This window comes from Lissotriton vulgaris, chromosome 2_1 (assembly GCF_964263255.1).
Source record: "Lissotriton vulgaris chromosome 2_1, aLisVul1.2, whole genome shotgun sequence".
NCBI classification, from domain to species: domain Eukaryota; kingdom Metazoa; phylum Chordata; class Amphibia; order Caudata; family Salamandridae; genus Lissotriton; species Lissotriton vulgaris.
Genome location: NC_141687.1, coordinates 391,552,337 through 391,579,264, shown reverse-complemented (window position 1 = coordinate 391,579,264; position 26,928 = coordinate 391,552,337). Strand labels below are relative to the sequence as shown.

The window sequence follows — 26,928 nt, the reverse complement described above, 5'->3', positions numbered from 1 at the left end:
ATGTCACTGCTCCCCTCCCAAGCTGTAATCAATCATATACTATTGGAAGTCACAAAAAGTAACTTACTCTGTCAACTCAAAGCTGAAGGGGAACTCGTGTGTTCCTGGTTGCAGAACCGTGGCGGCTTCGTAGTGTGAAAAAATTCTAAAAAAACATGGCGCTATAAGTTGATGCTCAGCTATCACAAAGAAAAGAAGTAATAAAAACTGTATTTTCCTAACAGTGGACTTTAAATCCCAAAGCACCAGCTGATATGCAAACGATTGAGTCCTGCAGGTCTGACTATAAAAAACTAAGAGTTGATAGTGTGCATTTTATACCCAGCTGCTTGGTACTCCTCCTATCGACCTCTGAAGGATGAGGAGCCTTGTTGGCCTTTGAGCCAGTGACTTGCACCAAGGCCTCGATTTGCAGATTTAAAGGCGCCTCCTTTACTTTTTAGCGGTGATGTGCAGTAAAAAATCTAAAGCACTTGCTCCTCACTACCCTGAAGAAATCCATACAAACGCTGCACCACCGTGCGTGTGAAATGTAGGCACTGCCGGAAGGCTCGCACGTTGAATCTCCAGCTCCGTGCATTGATGGGTGTACGGCTGGCATGTGGCAGACCCGTGAATCATATGGGATCGCACTTGATGATGTTGAATGTTGCTTATCAGTTTTGAGGGTGTTTTCATATGAGCCTCTCGGAGTGGTTCAAACCGAAGATGTGGATGGATACTTTGGTTCAGGACAGACAGGGCAACCCTGTTTATGGTCACAGGATTCTCTGCTACGGTTTGTTTAAATTGACTAAATGAAGTCCTAACAAAGGAAAGAACTATGAAGCCACTTTGGAGCCATTACAAAAACACACCCTCCACCTCTTAACATGACAGAAAATGTTACCATATGCCGGGGAAGTGCAGGGACTGTACTTCCAGGCCCAGAACAGCACTTTGGAACGGGGCTGTATTTACATTCCAGCAATTTCAGAAGTTAAAACAACAAGTGCTCAACTTCAAACACACGAAGACAAGCAATGGCGACTAGGGGCAGCAGGGGGCCAAAGTGCAAAGGGAGAGCGGGGGAGCGAGTGAGTGGGAGGGAGAGTGGGAGGAAACGCTGGTTAGACCCGGGGGTATCAGAGCGCTTTACGTGAGGTTAACGTTACAAACAGAGATACAAAATAACATCAGTTACTAGAACATAGAATAACACACAAACATGTTCATGGAGCATATAAGATAGTGGGGAGCATCAGGGGGCTAGAAAGTGGGAGGGGGGAGAATTTTGAAAGAGACACGGCCTGGCGGATGTGAAAGTGAAAGTACGGCCGTGGGCAGCAACAGCAGGGGTGAATAATTAGGGGGGAGGAGAAATGCCCGAGGCCGAGCACACCCCGAGGGAAACTTCAGATGCATGTGGGAGGGAGGCTGATGGCTTTGATGTGGATGTGCTTTCCGCACAAGTGCACCACACGAACTGTAAGAAATCTGCTATGGTTTCAGACCTTGGTTTGGCCTCTATACTCTCGTCCTATTATCCCTTGCGGGATTAATAGGCGAGACCTAAAAACTGCCATCAAGAGAGAAAGCAGGAACCTGTCAGAGTGAGATAAAGATGCATTTAGTTTCTGGTGAATTAAAGAGGTCTCCGGTTGATTCAGGTCTACCCTGCCTTGGTGTTCGGCGCAGAGACATCTAATACCTGCGGCAATGAGCTTTTGGGCAACTTATTATTTTACAAATTAAGCACAGCGCATGCCCCTATGAAGGATATAGAGGATGGCTTTGGAGCGATCACCTTGCGAGTGTCGCAATCCCTGAGCTGTGTCTCTTGCTCTCAGTTTAGGGGAATCTGTGTGCCTGTCTGTGTGTGCTTATCTCTCGATTTGTCTGTATACAGTGCTTATCTACGCCTGTCTCCACATTAGAAGTGAGAAAACCAACAAAAGAATGAGGAGATCCAAGCTAAGGGTCTGGCTTGGCTCTAGGAGCCTGTGCACGAGTCATGACAAAGATCGGCTGGCAAAACCATGTAGCAAAAATAACAATACTATAAGGTCTCTTCAAATTTCCAAAAATATATGCAGAAGCGTGTGATCTTATATCGGATTATGCACTTGGTGGCATTTTTTAAAAAGTAACGTTTTTGATCTTTGAAACATTCCTGCACCCTCTCTACCATCACGATAACGCCATTAGTGAATTAAGAGGCAAGTCGGTTGTCCTCTCTACACTATGTCTTCTTTATTCCTTATTATAGATGGAGCAACGCAATACAAAAACTACATTAAACACGAAATAAGTTTTTAAACAGCGCACATCGCCAACTCGTGTATTTCAGGGCGCTCTGATAAGCATCAAGGAGGCACCGTGAAATAAGATATCCAACCGTGATCGGATGATCTGCCCAAGCAAGGAAGACGGACCCATCCCAGGTTTTCCAGTTTCTTATTGCGCAATTCAGCCACCAGGTGATACGGTATCTCTCTTCCCCGTGCTTACATCAAAGGCTAATGGTTATCTTGAATTCCTGGCGCATGGGGTTAGCGCGTGGGCGGCAGGCAGAGACCGCGTGGGCGGCAGGCAGAGACCACGTGGAGGCTCGGCTCGCTTTGAGTTCTAATGTTCAATAGGACCTCGAGCTGAGCCCGAGCCAGGCATCTGGATCAAGCCTCTGGTTCGACCCCATCTAGAGCACGTTTCTCTCGCTGAGAGAATAAAGATCTTGAGGCACACAGACCGTGTGGGGAAATTTGTTATGCACTTATGAATGTGGCGAAACCCGCACTCTGCCCCAAGCACTAACGCCTAGCTCCCTCCCCGAGGCTGTCCCGCTCACAGGCAAAGTGCGCCTAACGCGTGCCATATGTTTTTGTATCATTGAAATATAAAAGTGATGCAAAAAATATAGGGATTATGACTATCCCCTCTAGGCGGCAGTTTCGACCCCGCCCACTGCGCACGTTCATACTTTGACAAACTCATTGAGAACAGAATTTGGTACTCACTTTCGCACCACGTTCGTCCGCCTGCAGCCACGCAGCAGATGCTGACACCGAAGAGTGGGGGGGGGGGGGGGGGGCGCCGCCGCTGCCTGGTCTGGCACCGGAGACCGATGGGAAACAGCACGCGAGCCACGAGATTGCCGCAGCACTTACAGAAACGAAAGCTGTGTGCGTCTCATTCCGAGCGACGCCGGATCCCGCGCACGCTGCCCTTTAAAGATTGATTGCTCACGGGTCTTTCCAGTGACCGAGACGTGCCCCGCAGCCCCTTACTGTCGCTGGCCCTGAAGGGTGATGCCTAGCAGGCGAAACGTTCCCTGGACCGGAACGACGCCTCTCGCACGCCCCCTCACAAATACACGCGCTCAAGGGGCGGAGGAGGGGGCTCTGTGACTGTGACCGATAGTCCAGTAAAAGCACGCAGCTGGGGCAGGCAATGGAGAATGAGCGCTCTTTCTTGGGGGAGATCATTCATTTTTTTGAGGCATGGGGAAATGAGGTCATTTGCATAGACTCAGAGGATGTTGGAGGACGGTGAGACTAACCGAACTCCCCAGATCCCAAGTCGTCAGCTCTGCCAGTTATGCCACATCCTCATCAGGGAAGTCACAAATGCACGCACTTCTGTAAAACACTGGGCTTGCCAGGGGCGACCTTGCTTACATCACGGAAGCGGTGCGGACACTTCAGTAAGTTAACTCGAAAGGTTAAAGCGCCTGCTGCACAGATATGTGTAGAACCTACGTGTTGGGATGTAAAAGTCAATGCGGACGCTGAATTTTGAAGTCGTTTTTCTTGTGTTCTTCTTTTCTATTACAGGACAGGACCAGTGACGCTACAGTTAAGGCGAATGATTCAAAATCAAGATCAGGGCTACGACCTTGGTGCACTGCACGTTTGTCATTCGAGCACACTGCCAACGCGGGCAGTTAGGTATTGCTACATAAAATGCCCGTGGTAACCTAACAGGCAGCCACAAGGCCTTGGCTTAACGGGTGTCTTTCCAGACTTTGGAACTCAAACTCGCCTTCAAAAATTTGCACGAGTGGCACTGCCAACTCTTGATAAAGGTTCAATGGCTAAGCTGTTTCCCACGGGAAAATGTTACTTGAATGTACCGTGTGCAGAAAGACGCACAGTAAAAAAAATATTTAAAAAAACGCATAAGGCATTGCGAGAGAGAAATGAGGGAAGTCGATCTTGTAAGTGAAACACGCCTTTTAATTCTTAACATTGCACTGTGGGAACAGAATCTGAATTAATAAATGGCCGGTCAAAGAAAAACAAGTATTTGCAATGCAATAGGTCTCGCAGTTACAGGAGTTTAAGCTATCGGCATTGTAAATGACAATGCCTTTTATTTAGGTTTTAAAAACGAAAGAAAAAATAAAAGGCATGGTTGTTTGCAATGTCAATAGCTCAAACTCGCGTAAATGCGAGACCTATTTGCATTGCAAATGCTTGTTTAGCAGTAAGATTAGAGTGTTTTGTCTCCTTGCCTTTGTTTCATGTTCGATAAGGACCTCAAATCAATCCAAGATTTTGTGGTTCACTGGGGCCACATCTGAACTCTAGGATATTCATCTTTTTAAGGTACCTTCTTTTCTTGGCAGTTGATCACCAACTTATGTTGTTAAAGACGTTTTCAAGATGGCTCCTCTCGTTATCTTTTTTTTTAATTCGCCTGTCCTCTAATTCCTTTCACCTCCTAATAGGTTTCTATTTACATCGGAACCATCCCCGTCGCCCATGCGAATCTCACCACGGCTCTCGCCACGGCAACTGATGAGAACGCGATACAGGTTTGTTTGTTCACAGTGGTTAGACACATCTATTACATTTACGATATAGTTTTGAACACTCAGAATTATGTTTCACTTATGTGATGATTCTTGGCAGATACCTCTGGGATACAGAGATCTGTGGCTACCCATGTGACCAGTCAATAAAATCTGTTTTGAAAAAGAATTATGTTTCACTTGACGCTCGCCTCCGTTTGATTTTGAAGACATGCAATTATCCCTGGGAATTCATTGTGGGCAACTTTGGGCTGCATTATAATTTTCTCTCGGATATGCTTAAAGCTCGGTGATTTTCTTGAGCACCTCCACGTTCCTTACAGGCTCAGGTGATCGAGTGACAGGTTAAAAGTATGTCGGACTAAACCCTCTGGGGCGTTTGATCATGCGCATCCTCGCGGTCCCATAATGCCTTTGGGTTCAATCGTTGCTGCATGCCCTTTACTCCAGGCACCACAGGTATAGCCAGTGGGAGCCTGCAACAGATGTTTTTGTGACCGGCCATACAAAGTTTAAAACCTAGTGTTTTGATGAATACCCCAGCCAGGGCCGGTCCTAGGAATTGTGGGGCCCTGGGCGAAATGGAAGATGCGAGGCCCCTCTAATTTGCATGTGACATCACAAGAAGTGAAGGGTCGCCCCACTGCTTTTAAGCAGTGTCACTTAAGGAAAAATAAAATTATAATAGCCAAGTTATTATTTTTTTTTTCACTATTGCTGCAGCTTTGCAGGAGGGACAGGGCGTGTCTGCTCCGCGGACAGAGCAGGGGACTGGAGGAGTGGTTTGCACTCCCTAACGTGCACATGAACGTCTGGCCGGCCATTGGGGCCCGCCTAACATTAATGCGCACTTTGCATGTTCTCCTTGCAGGCTGCATTGCAGCCTGCATGGAGAACATGCCCAGCCTCCCATTCTCTGGCTGAGCGCCGATCCATGGTGCTCAGACCAATCACAATGCTGCATTGTAGCTTTGTGATTGGCCATCAGGAGGCTGGGAGCAGGATGCATCCTGCTTCCTGCCCTGGAAGCGGGGAAGAAGACCGAGAGGAGGTGGAGGTGATGGCAAGCGGCAGGCAGGTAAGTGTGATTTTTTTTAAATTTCATTCCCTCTCCCCGCTCCGTAAAGTGTGTTTGTGCTCTGTACATGCAACAATCAAGGTTAAATAAGTGCAAGGCCTGGATCCTAGGTGTGTGGTCACTAATAATTGAGTAATTGGTTTGGAAGGTAAATCTGTTGACCAACAAAGCCTGGAGAGGAGGCAAGCAAAGGCCTCTGTTTCTTCACAGATGATATCAGAATAGTTTGGTGAGTTGCACTCTGGCTGTATAACTGCAGATCAGTAGTTTGAATCTAAGTGATGCACAATCATCCTTCCAGGGTCCATTATCTGAGCGTCATTAAATAGTATAATAGCAACTCCTTAGAAAAAGTGGAATTAAACCCTTTGATATGGTAGTGGTAATTCAAATGACAGCTTAAAAATACCTTTGACACACCACCACATAGGTATTGTGCTTTTCACCACTGTGTTAATACCCAATGTGTTGTGTGAATCTTTTCTTGGTAAATATTCTAGACAAAGGCTCAGAATAACATCACCATTACCAAGCAGTGGCAAAGCCAATAGGTCTCGCCTATAAGAGCAATTGGCTTTGGCAATGTGTATTTGGCATGTTATACACTAGCGTGGCTGCTGTTCAGCATGGTTAAAAGTTAGTGGCACAGAGTGCCCTTGAGTGGAGTGGTGTGAGTAGAGTGTCATAGACTGGATTTGTTGGAGTAGAGTGTTGCAGTGTGGAGTAGGGGGGAGTACAGTGTCATACAGTTGAGTAGAGTTCAGTAGCAGAGTGCAGTGTCGTATAGTGTATTACGATAGAGTGGAGTGCCGTCGAGTGGAGTTGGAATTGGGTGGAGTGAGGAAGATTGGGGTGGATTGGACTGTAGAATGAGTTTGATTGAGTGGAGTGAGTTTGATTGAGTGGAGTGAGTTTGATTGGAGTGGATGGACTTGATCGGATTGTAGAGGGGTGGATTACAATGGGGTGAGTTGGATTGGATCGAGGTAGATTGGAGTAGGGTGTATTAGATTGGCTTGGGGTAGGGTGGATTGGATTAGAGTAGGGTGGTATGGAGTGGGGTGAATTTGAGTGGACAAGATGGAGTGGATTGGACTGTCCTCGAGAAGGTGGATTGGACTGGTGTAGTGGGTGGATTTGGGTGAATTGGAATGTGGGGTCTGGAGTGATTGGATTTTGTGGGGTGGATAGAACTGGGGCAGGGTGGATTGGGGTAGAGTGAGGTGGATTGGAGCAGATTGGGGTGGATTGGACTGCAGTGGGGTGGACTGATTGGGGTGGATTAAAATGGGGCGGGTGGGGTGGAATGGAGTGGAGTGAACCGGAGTCGGGTGGGGTGGACTGGAGAGGGGTGGATTTAAATGGGGTCAGTGGATTGGAGTGGAGTGGAGTGGGATGGAATATAGTGAGGTGGGGCGGATTGGAGTGTGGTGGATTGGAGTGTGGCAGATTGGATAGGAGTGGATTGTTGTGGATTGGAGTGGGGTAAATTGCAGAGGGGCAGATTGGAGTGGGGTAAATTGGGGAGGGGCAGATTGTTTTGGATTGGAGTGGGGTAAATTGGAGTGGGGCAGATTGTTTTGGATTGGAGAGGGGTAAAATGGAGTGGGGCAGATTGTTTTGGATTGGAGTGGGGCATATTGTTTTGGATTGGAGTGGGGTAAATTGGAGAGGGGCAGATTCTTTTGGATTGGAGTGGAGTAAACTGGAGTGGGGCAAATTGTTTTGGATTGGAGTGGGGCAGATTGTTTTGGATTGGAGTGGGGCAGATTGTTTTGGATTGGAGTGGGGCAGATTGTTTTGGATTGGAGTCGGGCAGATTGTTTTGGATTGGAGTCGGGCAGATTGTTTTGAATTGGAGTCGGGCAGATTGTTTTGGATTGGAGTCGGGCAGATTGTTTTGGATTGGAGTGGGGCAGATTGTTGTGGATTGGAGTGAGGCAGATTTTTGCGGATTGGAGCGGGGTAAATTGAGAGAGGGGAGGATTGTTTTGGATTGTAGCGGGATACATTGGAGTGGGGCAGATTGTTTTGGATTGGAGTGGGGTAAATTGGAGAGGGGCAGATTGTTTTGGATTGGAGTGGGGTAAACTGGAGTGGGGCAGATTAGGGTGGGAGGATTGGAATGTGGTGGGGTGGATTGGTTTGGTGTGGATTGTATTAAGTGGAGTGGATTGGTGTGGGGTGGGTGGGGTGGATTGGATTGGGGTTGATTGGGGTGTACTGCACAATTACTTGTCAAAGCATAATTTTAGAAAATACACATAAGAAAGAAACAACGTTGTGCTTTGCAATAAAATAATCCTTGTCTTTTGAGAAGAGTCCCCAAGCAAAAACAAAAAAAGCATGAGTGCAAATTAAGAAAATAAGACTTAGCAAAATAAAAGCAACTGGACTATAGAAAATAAATCTTTGCAATTGTTTGTCCTGCTGGGCATGTTTATGCCAGTTGCATGCCTTCTACTTGCAGGGCACTAAAAGTTTAACAGAACAGAATAGTACCTCAATGACGTCCGGAGCAATGGACGGGCACTGATTATTTTGACTCAATCAGTGCTTGGTCACTCATCATATCAAGGAAGTTGCTTGCTATTTCTACATTTGAAAAGGAGGGTAAGGTAGCGAGGTTTCGTGGCTGCTGGCTGACAGCGGTCGCACTCTTCCACAACAAGAAACCTTGTCTAGCTACAGTAGATCCTTTCTGTCTGCCCCTGTACTGCACCCTCACTGCCCTGTTAAATGAGACCCAGGAGCAGCACTCGCCATGGGCTGTCAAAACTGTATCTATGAAATCTCCTACAAGTAATTATATGGACAAGAAATTACTAATTCACAGTCCCTTGGACAGAAGTGGACCGGGGGACTCAAAGTGTGTCATGGAGCAGTAAATCTGCTACAATCATGAAAAGAGGGGCCACAGAGCTCCCTGCTAGGGAATTGGGTGGTTATCAGGTTTTTTGACCTTAGCTGCATTTACCTCTCTAGCCCTCTAAGTTTAGCACTGGTGGCCTGGTCTGGGAAGCTAACATGCTATTCCCTCTGTGGAATAAAATGTAGTGATCTCACAGTATAGCGCTGCGAGGCCAAGGACAGAGCCTCCTGCCCTGGGCCTCCCAGCACTACGTAATGGATACAAGGCCCTGCAAAGGGGACCCCACACTAGGACCTTGCAGCCTAATTGAATGCTGTGAGGCCTACCTGTGTTGTAAACAAATCTAGGACCCTAGTGTAATTTTCCCGATTCATGTCCTTATATAGGTATACTTTATCATATCCTTATATAGGCATAGAAATCACTACCCTATTTGGCCTAAGCCATACAGCCCAAATACGGCATGTCTACTTCCACTAAGTTCCGAGAATTAACAACAATTTCTTGGAAAAACCCGCCTTCAGCAGCTAGGGAGTTCCCCCTGCTTGAATATTAAGTTCTCCAAGAACTCCTGGCGTTTTCCAAGAATTTAGCCTTTGAGTGACGATATTAAGTCCAAACATGCGTCAAACTCGGCACCTTCAAAGTATAAATATGCCTAGGTTTGCCCAGACAAACACACAGTGGTTTTGAGCAGATTGACTATCTACTTGCCAGACGCCCTGCAGCAGCAAGTGCCGAAGGAAGCCGACCCTCCAGCTGACGCACTGAGAGAGACGCTGTCTTTTCTCTTGCCGAGAAATTCAGTTCCAGTGTTTTCGGCTTACCCTTGCGGGTATCTGGGAAATCGAGTCCTGAGAGAGATACAAGACCTCCTTCATTCTAAAACCAAGGTACGGACCTGATTATTTATTTTTTTTTTTTTTGTATGTTCTTATATAGCGCTCGACTACCCGGAGGCATCTCGGCGCTTGCCTTGGGAACCCGTCCTGGCTTTTCCCTGTGAGATAGCCCCTAACGGGCATCCCAAAGGTGAAAGCCAGGCATCCCACCGCAGGGGGCCGTTGTGGAGATTAAGCAAGCTTAATGCCCAGAGTTGCAGAGTGTGAACCCATGATTAGGTCAGGCACCGAAGCGAGAATTATCGAGTCCGTGGACATTTGAGCTCAAGACCCTGCCGCGTCAGGAATTGAACCCTGGTCCCGGGTCTGACCTCTGCTTCAGGGTCTGCCTGCTCTAACCAGTGAGCCACACTTCTCCACTTCAGACCTCTTAGAGAATTCTTGGAGTAGATTCCTGGCAGAGAACTACTAAACTTAGGTTACTCCTCCCTTACTTCCTCCCTCGTACTAGACTTAGGTTAGGTACACCGGGGTAGGCGTATTTTAGAAGCACCAGTTGACTACTTTTTAGTCATTATTTATTACTGTATGTATTTTATACATTTTATGCCCTTTTACGGCTTAGAAACCATATGATGCTTTTACAGTACTACTTTATAATACTGTTCGTATTATATGCATTGTACTGTATAACCAGTATTACGATTGTAGCAGTTCATTTCCAATGCTTGAGAAAGAAGACTGTTCAATAAATACTTTTATTGAAAACGCCCGTCTCTCTATTTCTCTGCATCTCTGGTGAAACGAAGCAGGCACGATTGACTAATTAAAATAGTTTTCTATTGTTTCTGCGACTCTAGAGATTTGATTTCTTATTCCTGGGAAACAATGTTGTCATGTTTATGCGGTTGTCAGAAACAAATCCCTTCTTGTGAATTCAAGAAAGTTTCTAGTGACCTCCGAGCTAGCTGGCACTCACAATTAAGTTTAAAATATTCGGTAGAGACCTAGTCGACATCAGTCCTACGTCTAAACTACAGTATATATTATTCCAATGCGCAGAGCCTATTGGGAATATAGGAACTGGTGTGTTCGGAGGGACCGACCTTGGTGGAGCTGTGTCACGATAGTCGGCACCGAGACCCCCACTCCCCCCCCCAGATCCAGCGCCTGCTGCTGCCCGCTTTCGGGAACATTGGGAGGCCGAATTTTAGGGGGCAAAGGCCGCGAGAGAATTGGGGGTGACCTGAACGGTGTGGTGAGCGTCCGCTCCCCCAGTGCTCCAGCAACAAGCCCGAACCTAGCGGCAACATGGGATATCTGTACCATCCTCATCTGTAACACTGCGTGACTGTGGTGAGGCGTGGATCGCTTAGCGGTCTTGACAGCAGTACACGGGGAGAGCGCACCATCTTGAAAGACTTTGCCGGCAGTGAGATGCAAGGCTGGAGGCGGGAAGCGGGAGGTGCATGAACCCGCTGTGACGGGAATAGCGACTGGCTGGGCTGCTCTGGGACTCTGTGTGTGACCCGGATTACGGTCCTGCACCCTGCTGACCATACGCCTGCCGTGCTTCAGGGGGGCAGGGAGGAACAAAGTGGAGCCCTAGGCCAAGGGATAATCAAGCGCACCTGCCTTAGGTTGGATCCGGTGAAGTGCTTTAGCCGACGACTGTGGGGTGGAAACTACTGCATGCCGGGCGAGGTGGCAGGGCCGCAATACTGGTAGTTCCTATTGATCGCATCCACTGGGCTCTGAGACGGCGTAGGTGCAGAGAAGTGAAAGCGTTGCTGTGATACGAGTGCCGACCACCGCAGTGGTCCTTGACTTGGAGCAAACACAGAGGTACGGGGCACAGGATTACCCCGCTACACACTATGGGCAAGAACGACAGGACCCAGACAAAACTTGCGTTTCAACAACGCAAAACGAAGGCACCGGAGGACCCGGCGCCTGACACTTCGCCGGCAAGAAAAGGCCCGGAAGGCAGGATGTACGCAGACATAAAGGACATGCTTGTGTCTATGTAAAAGGGATTGCAAGACAGCATGGCGTCCATAGGCTCGAAGATAGACGCACTCACCTACCGTATGGACCGCATGTCGGAAAGAGTAGATAAACAAGCGGAGCGGCTCGACATGTCGGAGAGGCATATCACGGAGGTCGAAGAAGCGCAGACTGAGTGGGATAAGGACCGCAAGCAGTTCGCCAGACTACTACAGGTCATCCAGGATAAGTCTGAAGACTTGGAAGCCCGTTCCGAGGCGCTCGAACATACGCATTACAGGGATTGCAGAGACGGCGCAAACAGGGAAGATGGAACTTTTTGTGGAGAAACTATTGGTCAACCTGCTAGGGGATGATGTCTTCTCACCAATGTTCATCGTAGAGAGGGCTCACCGCACGCTGGGACCGTGGCCGCGCCCAGGAGCGACATGAGGCCGATCATACTACCTCTCACTTCCTAATCCTGGGACTCCCGCCAAATTTATCTAAAAACCGGTTTGTCTCATCGTCACCTGCTAAGACAACATCTTCCAAGTTCCCTTTAAAATGTTAACAGTCAATAAACTCAACCAGGTTTCGTGCATCATACATTTCAAAGCTCACTAGCACTTTCTGACCTAATCAGCAAGTGGAACACTAAGCCGTTGGGAGACTTCTCCAGCTTACCTTGGTGTTTGGGTTTCTTGTGTGGAGCACAGTCTGCCTCCTTATTCCCAACTTTGATCAAGCGCAAGTACTTCCTGGCAACAACGTACCCAGCAGTCAAAGAAATCTGCACTGACTTAAAATTCTGAACATTTTTATTAATGAAAACTGAGTCACATGACAAGGGGATCACCTGGCATGGCATGCACAGAAAAGCTTAAACATACAAGCAGAATGTACGTTAATATGTTTTGTTACGCAGTGCTCCAAAGGAGATCATGCACGAAACTGAAACAAATTAACTATACAGGTGCAGAAACTGAAATTGGGAGATGGTACACAATTTACTTTCAAACCAATAAAAAAATGTAAACCCTAGTGAGCTAAGCAAATAATTAAAGAATGCCTACCTATGATGCCAGGCATGAGAATGAGGGTTTACACTTCAGAGACCGGCCCAAATTGGTAGCATTGGTTTAGCATTAAGCTAGAAAATGGCTGCCACAATTACAGTTATGCTAAGGCAAAATTTTTCATTCCACATGCACATAAAATATTTGCATACCGTGGAATGTTATTAGTCAGACCAATAACTCAGGGAAAGAAAGAGCGCAGCGAGGAAGCTGTGGGATGATAATGTATCCAATCAATCATATAAATTTGTAGAGCGCGCTACTCACCCGCTAGGGTCTCAAGGCGCTGGGAGGGGGAGCGAGAGGGGCGGGGGGGAGGGGAGAATCGCTACTGCTCGAACAGCCAGGTCTTGTGTTGTTTCCTGAAGGAGAGGTGATCCTGGGTCAGCCATAGGTGGGTAGGGAGGGAGTTCCATGTCTTGGCTGCCAGGTAGGAGAAGGATCTTCCTCCGGCGGTGGCTCTGCGAATTCATGGGGCGAGGGCGAGGCTGGCGGATCGGAGCTGGCGGGTGGGTGTGTAGAATGTGAGGCGGCTGTTGAGGAATTTGGGGCCCATGTCGTGGAGAGCCTTGTGTCGGTGGGTGGGGAGTCTGAACGTGATCCTCTTGCTGACGGAGAGCCAGTGCAGGTCTTTCAGATGGGCAGAGATGTGGCTGTGACCGGGGATGTCCAGGATGAGTCCTGCCGAAGCGTTCTGTATGCGCTGGAGTCTTTTCTGAAGTTTGGCTGTGGTTCCAGCGTAGAGGATGCTCCCATAGTCCAGACGGCTGGTGACGAGGGCCTGGGTGACCGTCTTCCTGGTTTCGGTGGGGATCCACCGGATGATCATTCGGAGCATTTGCAGGGTGTTGATACAGGAGGACGATATGGCGTTGGCTTGCCTGGTCATCGTGAGGGAGGAGTCCAGGATGAAGCCCAGGTTGCGTCCATGGTCCGCTGGCTTGGGGGATGTGCCCAGGGCCGGGGGCCACCAGGAGTCGTCCCAGGCAGAGGGGGATGGTCCCAGGATGAGGACTTCCGTCTTGTCCGAGTTCAGTTTCAGACGGCTGAGCTTCATCCATTCCGCAACGTCTTTCATTCCTTCCTGGAGGCTGGTTCTGGCGGTGGCGTGGTCATTGGTGAGGGAGAGGATCAGCTGGGTGTCGTCGGCGTAGGAGATGATGTTGAGGTTGTGTTGGCGTGCGATGGCTGCGAGGGGGCTCATGTAGACGTTGAAGAGGGTGAGGCTGAGCGAGGATTCTTGCGGGATGCCGCAGATGACTTCGGTGGCCGCGGATCGGAACGGGGGAAGGCGGACTCTCTGGGTTCTTCCGGCGAGGAACGAGATGATCCTCTCCAAGGCCATTCCTTGGATACCGGTGTTGCTGAGGCGCTGTATCAGGGTGCGGTGGCATACGGTGTCGAAGGCTGCTGAAAGGTCCAGGAGGATGAGGGCAGATGTTTCCCCGTTGTCGAGCAGGGACCTGATGTCGTCGGTGGCTGCGATAAGTGCGGTCTCGGTGCTGTGGTTTGCTCGGAAACCGGATTGCGAGGGGTCGAGGTATCCGTTTGTCTCGAGGAAGGCGGAGAGTGGTCTGTTGACGGTCTTCTCGATGACTTTGGCAGGAAAGGGAAGGAGCGAGATGGGGCGGAAGTTCTTGCGGTCCGTGGGGTCCACAGTGGGTTTCTTCAGGAGGGCGCTGAGCTCGGCATGTTACCAGCTCTCCGGGAAGGTGGCGGATGTGAAGGAGCTGTTAATGATGTCCCGTAGTTGGGGTGCGATGATGGAGTCGGCTTTGTTGAAGATGTGGTGTGGGCATGGTTCAGTTGCGGAGCCGGAGTGGATGGTGTTTATCGTGCGGGTGGTGTCTTCGGTGCTGACCAAGGTCCAGGTGCAGAGGGTGGTGGTGGGGGGCGCTGGTTCGGTGGTTGGGTGCGTGGTCTGTGCGTCGAAGCTGTTGTGTATGTCGGCCATCTTGCGGTGAAAGAATGAGGCGAGTGAGTCGCAGAGGTCTTGCGAGGGTGTGATGTCGTTGTTGCAGGCGCTGGGGTTGGAGATCTCTCTAACGATGCTGAAGAGTTATTTGCTGTTGTGGGAGTTGTTGTCCAGTCGCTCTTTGAATGTAGTCCTTTTGGTGGTGCGGATCAGCTGGTGGTGTTTGCGGGTGGCGTTCTTGAGGGCTGTCATGTTGTCTGGTCGTGGCGCCAGGCTTTCTCGAGGGGGCGGCAGTTTTTCTTGGAGTTTTTGAGGTCGTTGGTGAACCATGAGGCTTTCTTGCTGCCGAGTCTGCTGGGAGGGTTCTTCAGTGGTGCGAGGTCGTCGGCGCAGTTAGTGAGCCACTGTGTGAGGTTGCGGGCTGCTTCGTTGGTGTCCGGCGTGTTGGTGGGGGGGGGGTTCTGGCTGAGGGAGGTGGTGAGCTGGTCGGCGGTGATCTTGCTCCAGCTTCTGCAGGGAACCTGTTGCGGGTGGTGGTGGGTCGTGGTTTTCCTGAAGTTGAAGTGGACGCAACTGTGATTTGTCCAGTGTAGTCCGGTGGAGTGGCTGAAGGAGATGTGCTTGCTGGAGGAGAAGACTGGGTCAAGCGTGTTGAGGAAATATAATTTTTTGGTCAAGTTATGTTCCCTATCGTGTACCCCACCGTCTCCATGTTCCAGCTTAAAGTGCATGTAACTTCCCTCCTGTGCCAGCTATGAAGACGCAAATACATTTGCGTCCAACGTTAACATGCCCTCTTTCAGACCCGCCATGAACGGGTTGAATATTCAGTTCCTAAGTATGCCTTGCCAACGTCTTTTTGTGGCATACTTTACACGTTTTTTCAGCTCTGGCGGAGCAGGCCCTGAATTCTGCCATTGAGCCTTTTCCTGCCTTCTGACTCTGAAAGCCTCAGCCCAGGCTACCTCTGTACCCGTGAACTCTGCCTTACTTCCAGCGCGGCACACCGCGCTTAGCTCAGCCTGCTGCCTGCCAAGACTGAATTCAACCTTCGCATTATCTGGTCTGCTCCTCGAAAATGCATTCCTGCCTACTAGTTTAAGTAAACATTCCCCAGCTGCAGAACGAAAGGGCCCGGCCTCACTGTCTCTGTGCAAGTAATTCATAGCCCCTGTTACCATGCTACCATGGAAGGCCCATGCCCCCACGCTTCTCATGCAGACACTTAGGCGCTTATACACGCACTCTCAGCCAGTATAGAATAGCTTCTGCCCCAGAAACCTTTCCGCCCAGATAGCTCAGTTCCTAAACATCAGATATCAGATATGATAGAAGCACAAGTTGATCTGACATGCCAGACTTCTGTCTCTTTCCGTCAGTGTAAATGTCAATTCCCCAGCACCCTCCAGCTTCACGTCAATCACACGTCATGCAGCTGCGCGCGCATCCAGGCATCAGATTTCTGCTGACATTGCAAGATTCCGTCATAGAGCCACCCACTTGTGACACCTACATGTGACGTTTCTTGCACACACCTCTATGTTCACGCCTAGTTCACGCCTCCTAATTACGTATCACTATCACGTGTGTGTTTTATCTCGTTTCTCTCAGCTGTTACGCCTACTGTATTGGTTTCTATAATGTAACTCAAGTATATAAGCTATGTATTGTCAATAAAATATTGCTCTATCCCTTCTTACACCCTTGTGGTGGTAAGAATCCGATAACCAGTCATGACCATTCCTTTTTAAGGAATAAAACCCCTAAGAACTCTAACACCACGGACTCTGCCTTTTTCTTTCCGATTGAGTTATTATTGATTAAGTACTTACCTGCATAGAAATTAAGACGGTAAATCAACTATTTACCACATTATTTTGGCGCCCGAACAGGGACCCCTCCCCCACCTTACGCGCCGGTTGGTGCGTTGCACGCTCTGTCCCCTGCCATCAGTTAGACGGAAACTACGCGTACCGGCAGGATTTCCTGTATCTCCCTCTGGCCCACGGAGGTGACGAAGACTGCGATCAGTACCCAGACGAGGCGGTAAGGAGTGCGGAGGATCCCGACCAGAGCCTAGCCGAAAGAAGCAAGGTCCGAGGTGTCAAGAGGCCCACCAGTTCCCGAAGTACCCATATGTCGAGTCGAGTCGAGTCCGGTCCAGTCCAGTCGAGTTTTCCGAGGCCTTCTGTTTTCCGTGCTTCCCGGTGAGTACCATTGCTGGGACGTATCTAGACGGGTTTGGGTACACAAACACGGTCTGCACTGTTTTAGACAGTGTATCTGTACTGTTTAGCAGTATATCCGATGATTCGAGTTCTTGCACTGTTCTCAGCAGTGTATCTGTGCTGTTTAGCAGTACATCCAGTATAGGGGGTAGACATATGTGTTTTCAAATGTTTTCATGTGATTAATGTCGTGGTAGGAGTGACTGTTTTTTTATGTGCATTATTGTGTTCTTGTGTAACTAGTTGTGTCTAGAGTTAAGCAGCAAGGATTGAGCATTCAGTACTAAGTAAAGAAAATGCCGTTTTTCAATAAGTTGAAGCAGATAGGAACTAGGAAAGGGATACTAGAGGAAGAAATTCCTATCCCCCCTAGGGACACGCCTGGAAATTTCATGTATCAGAAACATGGCATAGATGCCATATTGTATCTAGATTTATGGGCCGATTATACTAAGCATCTAGACGAGAGACACAGGTGGCCCGTTACCGGGACATGGGATGCCGAGTGCATCATGAAGGTAGAAGAAGCACTATGGAAAAAGAAAGCTAGACAATCTCAGAAAGATGCCATAGAATTCTGGCGTAAGGAATCACATAAACGTACAGAAAAGGCACTCCGTAGAGAAGACAGACTTAAAGAATCAGATAAAGCTCAAGAAAACGAATTAGTTACTGAAGGGATTCGAGTAAAATCAGAACAAATAGACCGCGCACGAAACAATCTCGTAAATGGCATGTACCTTGTGGCCGAGGGTTCGCCTGACGCCACTTCAGAAATACCGAAAAATCTGCCGCCACCATTGGTTCCAACCAAAGTAACTCACAGGGCCACTAAAGACATATTTCTGAATTCCTACCTAGAGGACGTAGCTCCCGCTTACACCAATCTACCTGTCCGCGCCCCGCCTACCGACGGTGACGGAGGTGGTAACACGCCCCAAGACCGTATTCCGCCAGTACCACAACAAAGTTCACCCGTTCGACAGCCTGTTCCTCCACCTCCACCACTTCCCACACCTAAGGTTAATATACCAAATCCGCTTTTGCCTGATCCTAATAGAAGACAAGTTCAGGTACAGATACAGACTCCACAGAGAAGTAATGCTCAAGCCTCCGCCTCTGGAGGTGCGACCGCAGATTTCCAGACTCCGCCAGCATCACATAGATTAAATCTCAGAGACCTACTGAAGCAACCTACGCTCCAATCACCCCGTCTCGATATACTCAAAGAACCCCTTCCAGTTTGCAGATACGATCCAGTACCCGGTAAAGACGATAGAATGTTGATAGCATCACTACGCTTACGACAAGCTACAGATTACCTAGTGTTATTCCCAGGAATGACTGACCACCTAGACAGAATATATCACTTTGTCCAGACTGGGGACCAGCCCGAAAGTATTAAAGACGCCATGGCACATCAGAAAGTTGACACTCAAGAATATATCCTACGTTTTTTCATAAATTGTCTAATAAGAGACCGAGACAGGCCTGGGGTAGACCAGGAAGAGATGGAAGCATTAAACAGATGGGGTCAAAATATAGCCGACGGAAAGCATGATAAACAGAATTGTATAGCAAGTATGTACAGGATAATAAGAAAGGAAGTAATAGAAATACACAGAAAAGAACAAGAAAAAGATAATGACAAGTCCTCGGAGGAGGACGAACCGGAAGAACCAGGAAAAACTAAAGAAACGATAGCGTATGTAGGTAAGGGAACTTACCTTAGGAAAGGCATTCGTCCAGACAGTAAGAGAGTCTTCCTCTCTGGCATAACAAAACCGAATTCTCCTGAACATCAGTTTCAAGAGACTGACAAACTACTCCGAGAACGAATGGGGTACCATGTACTAAATTCTATGGATGAACAAGAACTAGCCCGGTCAGCAGTACTGTGGGCTGACAACCCGAATATATACAGTGAAAACACAGTAGCACAGACATTTCTGAACCTTTCCCCGGACGAGCAGAAGTTAGCAGGTGTATACATGATTCAGCACCTCCTCACGCTATTCAGACATCAACACTCTGATCCAGGTCCCTTACACGATACATTAGAAGCACTACTCATGGATAGATGGAGAGGCTTAAGTACCAAATTAATTCAAATAATTCTAGAACAACGACACAGATATAACACTTTCCTAGGTTCACAATATGTTCCCGCTCCGCCCCCAGAAAGAAAAATGTATCATATGGAGCGTCTGCATGGCATTGAAAGTCAGAACCCATTACGAGAAGTACACCCAGTCATGGGTGCCGATAATGCCCTGAAACGTGTGTATGTACACACACCTCTGACCAAGTTAGAACTATTGGAAATGAAGAAACTAGTACCCTGCCATGATAAAGACCCTGCAGGTTTTCATAGAGAACTCAAGGACATGTTATTGATGGGGGATTACACATATGAAGATATCATGAAAATGCTAAAGGTACTGTTGCCCACCGGCATCTACGAGAAACTGAAGGAAAGAGAATGGGAGGTGGGAGATAAAAAGATTGTATGGACAGAAATAGAAGATGAAGAGAAATTACGTACCCCTGGGCTAGGCCTTGGGGAGAAAACTAAAGCATTACCAGGTTTAATAGTACAGGTTCTGCCAAGATTACTGACAACTAGAAAGGAAGACTGGGACGCCATCTCGTCCTGTAAACAGAAACACGATGAAGATACTAGTGACTTCTATTCAAGATTCGAGAAGTGTTTCATTATAAATAGTGGCCTTAAACCAAGTAGCGAGTCGTACCCGCATCTTTTTGTATCAAAATTAGTCGAGAATTCTCTGCCATTAGTTAAGAACCGCGTGTACAAAGTTGAAAGCACTTGGCAGGCAAATACGCCATCTCAGATGTTACAGATGTTACAGTATCATCAGAACAGAATTAGAGAAGAACAGGATCAGGAACAAAAACGCATGAAAGACACGAAAATGAAAATGTTAGTGGCCCAGTCGGTCCCAGCCGACGGCCAAAGAAAGGGTACGACCCAGACAGGCCATTCCACAGCTCCCGTTAAAGGGACATGCAACTACTGCAAGCAGCCAGGTCACTACGTACATGAATGTCCAGTCCTGAAGCATAATATAGCGACAGGTAAAACTAAAGAAAGACCGCATCCGCCTAGACAAGACCATGGTCAGCAACAGACTTCACAGAATACACAGCCTATGCATGTTTCACCACATGCAACACAGACAGTAGCGGTACCACAGAGACAGCCACAGTCACAGCCACAGCCCATTGCCGCAACTCAGCAAGTATCACAACAGATGTACCAGTATGCCCAATCCGATTACCCCGATTATCCACGATATACATGAAACAGCCTAGAGAGGGAAGGTGGCTTGCCTCTTATTGAGATTCCGGTAGATCAAGAGGGTCCTTATGTACACAGTCAAGTATTGGGAAAAGACAGAAAGTTTTTGATTGACACAGGGGCAAGTCGCACCACAATCAGTCACAATGAAGTTCCAGGGGCACCCCTCTCAGGCTCACAGAATGTTTCCCTTGGTTTTTCAGGACAGCCAATTGTAAATGAGGTATCGAAACCCGTTCCCCTGGCTGTGGGTCCATTATCACGTGTTACAGACCTGTTACTCACGAAGTCATGTCCAGAAAACTTGTTAGGAATAAAGACATTGAAGGCTCTCGGAGCTGTTATATGCTGCTCGCCGGAAGGAGTTAGACTTTTCTTAAGAGACTTTAAGGGTCATTATGTATTAAGAGAGTTTGATGTCAGATTGAAGGTTTTACCAGATCACTTGTGGGCAAAAGGCCCAACTGATGTAGGTTATATGCACATTACACCATACCGTGTTACACTCAAACCAGGTGTTGTTTTACCCCGAATCAGACAATACAAGTTACCACCCGATGCTGTAGTGGCTTTACTGAAAATCATTGAAGAGCTCATAGCCCAAGGAGTGGTCGTAGAGACCGACTCCAATATCTGTAATTCACCCATCATTCCGATTCTTAAACGTACTGATCCCAATGCACCGCCAGTATATCGACTGGTGATTGATTTAAGAGAGCTAAATAAATGTATTGTTCCACAGTACCCTGTGGTCCCCGATATCTCTTCCCTATTGACTGCTATTGATTCAGAAGCAACGTTCTTTACTGTAATTGACCTCAAGAACGCCTTCTTCAGTGTACCTATGGATCCGGAGAGCCAATATCTCTTCGGATTCAGTTTAAATGGACGAAGTTTCAAATTTTCACGCGCACCTCAAGGATTCACAGAAAGCCCCAGCATCTATAGCCAAGCACTGAAAAGACAACTTGATTGTATCATAATGCCAGTTAATACTGCCTTACTGCAATACGTCGATGATCTGCTGATCACCGCACGAAGCGAACCCGAATGTGAACGAGCATCACTGACAGTTTTACATTTCCTGGCCGACAAGGGACACAAGGTGTCTCCTTCGAAGCTACAATTCTGTGTTCAGCAAGTTGTGTACCTGGGTCACTTGCTGTCCAAAGTGGGGAGACAGCTCACTCCCGATCGCATTCAGTTAATTGTAAATATGCCACTACCCCAGACACAAAAGGAAGTGCGGGCCTTTATAGGCCTCACCTCGTACTGCAGACAATGGATTCCCCAGTATGCATTTCTAGCCAAACCACTCATTCAGTTAACAACGCAGGAGGCATCGACTTCGACTGCCCTTCCTTGGACTCAGGAACATACGCAGGCTTTTGAAGAGTTAAAGAAAGCTTTATGTCAAGCACCAGTTCTAGCGACACCATGTTACAGCAAACCTTTTACACTTTTTGTTACAGAACGTGATGGTACAGCATTGTCTGTCCTCACTCAAGATCAAGCAGGTTCACATAAGCCTTGTGCTTATTTTTCTAGTACATTGGATTCAGTAGCCCAGGCACTCCCTGCGTGCTTGAAGTCAGTAGCAGCAACAGCGCTAGCAATCAGACAGAGCGACTCCATTGTTTTAGGACATCCATTAACAGTGCAAGTTCCACATTCTGTAGAGGTTCTTTTAAACAGAACCCAGACTCAGCACTTAACTATAGCACGACTGACAGGTTATGAATTGACGCTCTTCCAGCCACACATAGAAATCAGACGCTGTAGCATTCTGAACCCCGCAACATTGTTACCTACAATTATGATAGATCCAGCTCCGCATGATTGCATAGAGATCATTAATGCAGTAACAAAACCTCGACGAGACTTAACAGATGTCCCACTGACAAATCCAGACCTGACACTTTATGTGGACGGTTCATGCATGAGAACAAGTACAGGAGAATTAGTGGCCGCGTATGCAGTGACCACTGAAACTGAAGTCAAAGAAACACATCGTATTGACACGCTGTCTGCTCAAGCGGCGGAGCTCATCGCTCTGACCCGAGCTTGTATACTAGCCAAGAACAGAAATGTTAACATATACACAGATTCCCGTTATGCATTCGGAGTTGTACACGACTTCGGAGTCCTCTGGCAAGAACGAGGTTTCTTGACCTCTCATGGTGCCAAGATCCAGCACGGTCCCCTCATTCAAGCACTGTTAGAAGCAATACATTTGCCCTCGGGCATATCGGTCATGAAGTGTAAAGCACATACTAAAGTTACAGATTCTGTTTCCCAGGGTAACGACCTGGCAGACCAGACAGCAAAACATGCAGCATTGACTCACACCCAGACTACTGATGTGACAAAGACAATAGTACCAACGCAGTGTATGACAGTCAGGGATCCCACCCTAGATGTAATCGATATTCAGACACATGCCACTTCAGATGAAATAAAGAAATGGACTGAACTAGGAGGGATTCAAACAGATCTTGAATGGATGACGAAGGGAAAATCTACATGGTTTCTCCCCGACTCAATGGTTCAAATCATGATAAATACAGCACATAGTCCCGCACATCTAGGAGAGAAAGCTATGATAGACAGTTTACAGAATCTCTGGTATAACAAACACTTACGAGCAGCAGCAAAACAGAAAGTGCGTACTTGCATGATCTGTTGTCAGTTCAATCCAGGTAAAAGTGTTCCTGTAGAGCAAGGTGGATTCCATCCTCCTGATCACCCTTTTGAAGTCCTCCAGATGGATTATATCCAGATGGACCGTTGTCGGGGATTCAAATATGTCCTCGTAGTTGTTTGTGCACTTTCTAGTTGGACCGAAGCATACCCAGTCTCAGATTACACTGCTCCGACCACTGCCAGGCAGCTGGTTCGGGAATTCTTCCCACGATACGGTTTGCCTCGTGTCGTGTACTCAGATAACGGACAGCCGTTCTCATCCGAACTCATGAAACATGTCTCCCTTCTGTTAGGATATCAGTGGAGATTCCATTGTGTCCGACATCCCGAAGCCGCAGGCCTTGTAGAAAGGCACAACCAGACACTGAAGACCCGTCTTGCCAAAGTTTGTAAAGAGAAAGGGGTCGACTGGATAGTCGCCCTGCCAGTTGCACTGTTCTACATGAGAATGGTCGCCCATTCGAGATCAGGACTATCTCCGTACGAAGTGGTCTTTGGCAGACCACCGAATATGTGGGGGACGCCCATGCCTAAGAAAATTACCGATGTTGATTGTAATATGCTGACAGATTACCTTGCCTCCTTGATGTCTGCACTCCAAATCATGTCGTTCACAGGTTGCCGCTGCCTTCCCTGACAACACTGATGTAAAGCCGCATGATGTCCGTCCTGGTGATACCGTTTTAATAAGGAACTTTGACAGGAGAAGTCCGCTGGAGCCCCGCTGGAAAGAGCCGAAGACCGTCCTTCTTACTACAAGGACAGCAATCAAAGTGGAAGGCAGAAAGGGGTGGATACATACGAGTCATGTTAAGAAATACAACGGACTGAAACCAGACCCAGACTCGTCCACCCCCACCAAAGACTGTGATGAACCTAGTGACTTTAAAATTCCCGAAAGAGAGAAAACTCCCCAAGAGGAGTATAAACTCAAACTCCGATCTAGCAAGTCAGACAGTTTAATTGTTTAAGTCCTCCCCTAGGTGAATCGGTTAAATAGTTTCTGACATGTATCCCCTAGATCGAGATAGAGAGAGAGAGAGACAATTCAAGAAACGTGCATATTGCAAATCACTCCGTAGTCACTGTATAGTGACGTTATTAATTATGTTTTTTCTAAGTTTTCTGATTATTGTTGCGAGTATATTGCTTCCTATATATTGCCCCATCTTCAAGCGTGAACAATCTGCTTACAATGTTTCTGCTGAACATTCTTTTAGTACATTACCGCCTCATGAACTGTCTTACAGACTTGCGCTGCGCAACAACACATTCATTAGTATGTTACATCACTCCCATCAGACTAACAATGCTACAAACTGTTGGATATGTGGCCGACTCCCTCCCTACCAGAAATCAGAGGGAGTTCTGCCCCTCTTTCCGTACCCGTTCACTCATAATGGCTCCTGTGGTGCATGGTTTAGATTAATTAATTCCTTAGATTCTGATATTGCTGTTTTCGAGGGGAATTGGATTTGGGGAAACCTGAACCTAGTTCTGCTCGACGTCTGCTACCCCGACAAGAAGGGACTCCCCACTAGAGTAGGAACTGATCTAGAAAATGAAGTTTATGGATTAGGAAATTACACAGTTAGCCTCATGATTCTTACTGTTGAATCCGAAGCCGCACCAGTTCTCCCTGCTATGTCAGTACTACCAATCACAGGTGACTGTGTCAGAAAGAAGGGTTCAGTACACTTAGGTCATAGTAAATGTACTACCGTGGTCGAATTCAGTGATCATGGCAAGTCCTCCTTTAAAGCTACTCGACATTCCTACTTTGTTTGTGGACATACCGCATACATACGCTTACCTCCAGATTGGGATGGTACCTGTTATATTGCCTTCCTTCTGCCACCTGTTTTTCTAGCCCCTCCTGATTATCACAGAAATACAAATCTAGTAAAGAGTAGACTCAGAAGAAATCTCCCGATTGTCGACTATACTGAAACGGCAGGGGAGCAATACACAGATTTCAATAGGGGATTCTTTTTCTTCATAGGCCCCGTCCAAAACAGTAAACTAATACGAAGATTAACTAGAACACTTGAAGCAGTAGTAAATGAAACTGCCTCCGCCCTAGGTAACTTAACAGAGGAGCAGTCTGCTATGCGGATTGTTGTCCTTCAAAATCGTCTTGTTATTGACGTCATCTTGGCAGATAGAGGTGGAGCCTGTAAGGTCATCGGGTCAAGTTGCTGTGTTTTCATTCCAGAAAACGCGCCATCTGTATACAAAGCTATTACACGTCTTCATAAAATTGCAAGTTTGATACATCAGAATCCAGGCACCTGGACTTGGTCCGGTTGGTTCTGGACTACGTTGACCGCTTGGGGATGGAAGATCCTATCCTTCCTAGGCATTGCCCTTGTCATAGTATTCAGTTGCTGCCTGTGCCTACAATGTGGGCCAGCGATTTGTGGACTGTGTGCCACATCCTGCATCGAACATTCCAGTTTTCTCTCAAACCGTCAAAGAAAGAAAGATGAACACATAACGTTACAAGAACAAACTGATCGATTCATGAGGATCGAGATATCATGAAGGGTCCGTAGGGAACAAGGAGGGAATGAGGAAATATAATTTTTTGGTCAAGTTATGTTCCCTATCGTGTACCCCACCGTCTCCATGTACCAGCTTAAAGTGCATGTAACTTCCCTCCTGTGCCAGCTATGAAGACGCAAATACATTTGCGTCCAACGTTAACATGCCCTCTTTCAGACCCGCCATGAACGGGTTGAATATTCAGTTCCTAAGTATGCCTTGCCAACGTCTTTTTGTGGCATACTTTACACGTTTTTTCAGCTCTGGCGGAGCAGGCCCCGAATTCTGCCATTGAGCCTTTTCCTGCCTTCTGACTCTGAAAGCCTCAGCCCAGGCTACCTCTGTACCCGTGAACTCTGCCTTACTTCCAGCGCGGCACACCGCGCTTACCTCAGCCTGCTGCCTGCCAAGACTGAATTCAACCTTCGCATTATCTGGTCTGCTCCTCGAAAATGCATTCCTGCCTACTAGTTTAAGTAAACATTCCCCAGCTGCAGAACGAAAGGGCCCGGCCTCACTGTCTCTGTGCAAGTAATTCATAGCCCCTGTTACCATGCTACCATGGAAGGCCCATGCCCCCACGCTTCTCATGCAGACACTTAGGCGCTTATACACGCACTCTCAGCCAGTATAGAATAGCTTCTGCCCCAGAAACCTTTCCGCCCAGATAGCTCAGTTCCTAAACATCAGATATCAGATATGATAGAAGCACAAGTTGATCTGACATGCCAGACTTCTGTCTCTTTCCGTCAGTGTAAATGTCAAGTCCCCAGCACCCTCCAGCTTCACGTCAATCACACGTCATGCAGCTGCGCGCGCATGCAGGCCTCAGATTTCTGCTGACATTGCAAGATTCCGTCATAGAGCCACCCACTTGTGACACCTACCTGTGACGTTTCTAGCACACACCTCTATGTTCACGCCTAGTTCACGCCTCCTAATTACGTATCACTATCACGTGTGTGTTTTATCTCGTTTCTCTCAGCTGTTACGCCTACTGTATTGGTTTCTATAATGTAACTCAAGTATATAAGCTATGTATTGTCAATAAAATATTGCTCTATCCCTTCTTACACCCTTGTGGTGGTAAGAATCCGATAACCGGTCATGACCATTCCTTTTTAAGGAATAAAACCCCTAAGAACTCTAACACCACGGACTCTGCCTTTTTCTTTCCGATTGAGTTATTATTGATTAAGTACTTACCTGCATAGAAATTAAGACGGTAAATCAACTATTTACCACAGTGTGGCCGGCGTAGTGGATGGGGGTGTTCACCAGTTGCTTGAGTCCGAGGTTGGCGAGGTTGTCCAGCAGGGTGGCGGTGTTGCTGTCGTTGTTGTTCTCCAGGTTGAAGTTGAGGTCCCCTAGGAGGATGTAGTCTGAAGAGGTTAGGGCGTGCGGGCTGACGAAGTCTGCAATGGCTTCGCTAAATTGTGTGCGTGGTCCCGGGGGTCTGTAGATGAGTCTTGGGGTCGGTGTGTATGTGGAAGTGAAGGTGCTCGGCAGCGGTGAGGGTGTCGTCGCAGTTGGTCGTGATGTGGATGGTGTCTCTGTGGACGATGGC

General features: G+C 47.7%; 1 protein-coding gene across 4 annotated transcripts in view; it reads right to left on the bottom strand.

The window, feature by feature from the left end:
- CFLAR (CASP8 and FADD like apoptosis regulator) overlaps window positions 1-26,928 on the bottom strand; it is a 462,739-nt gene that overhangs the window by 236,883 nt on the left and 198,928 nt on the right. The window contains exon 1 of one of the 4 annotated variants that reach the window (XR_015308381.1): window positions 2,997-3,297. The exons of 2 other annotated variants lie outside the window; for them this stretch is intronic. The gene's annotated coding sequence lies outside the window, so the exon portion shown is untranslated. Of the gene's footprint in view, window positions 1-2,996; window positions 3,356-26,928 lie in introns of those variants that run through there. One more of the 4 variants, XM_086955240.1, reaches the window with a different exon arrangement.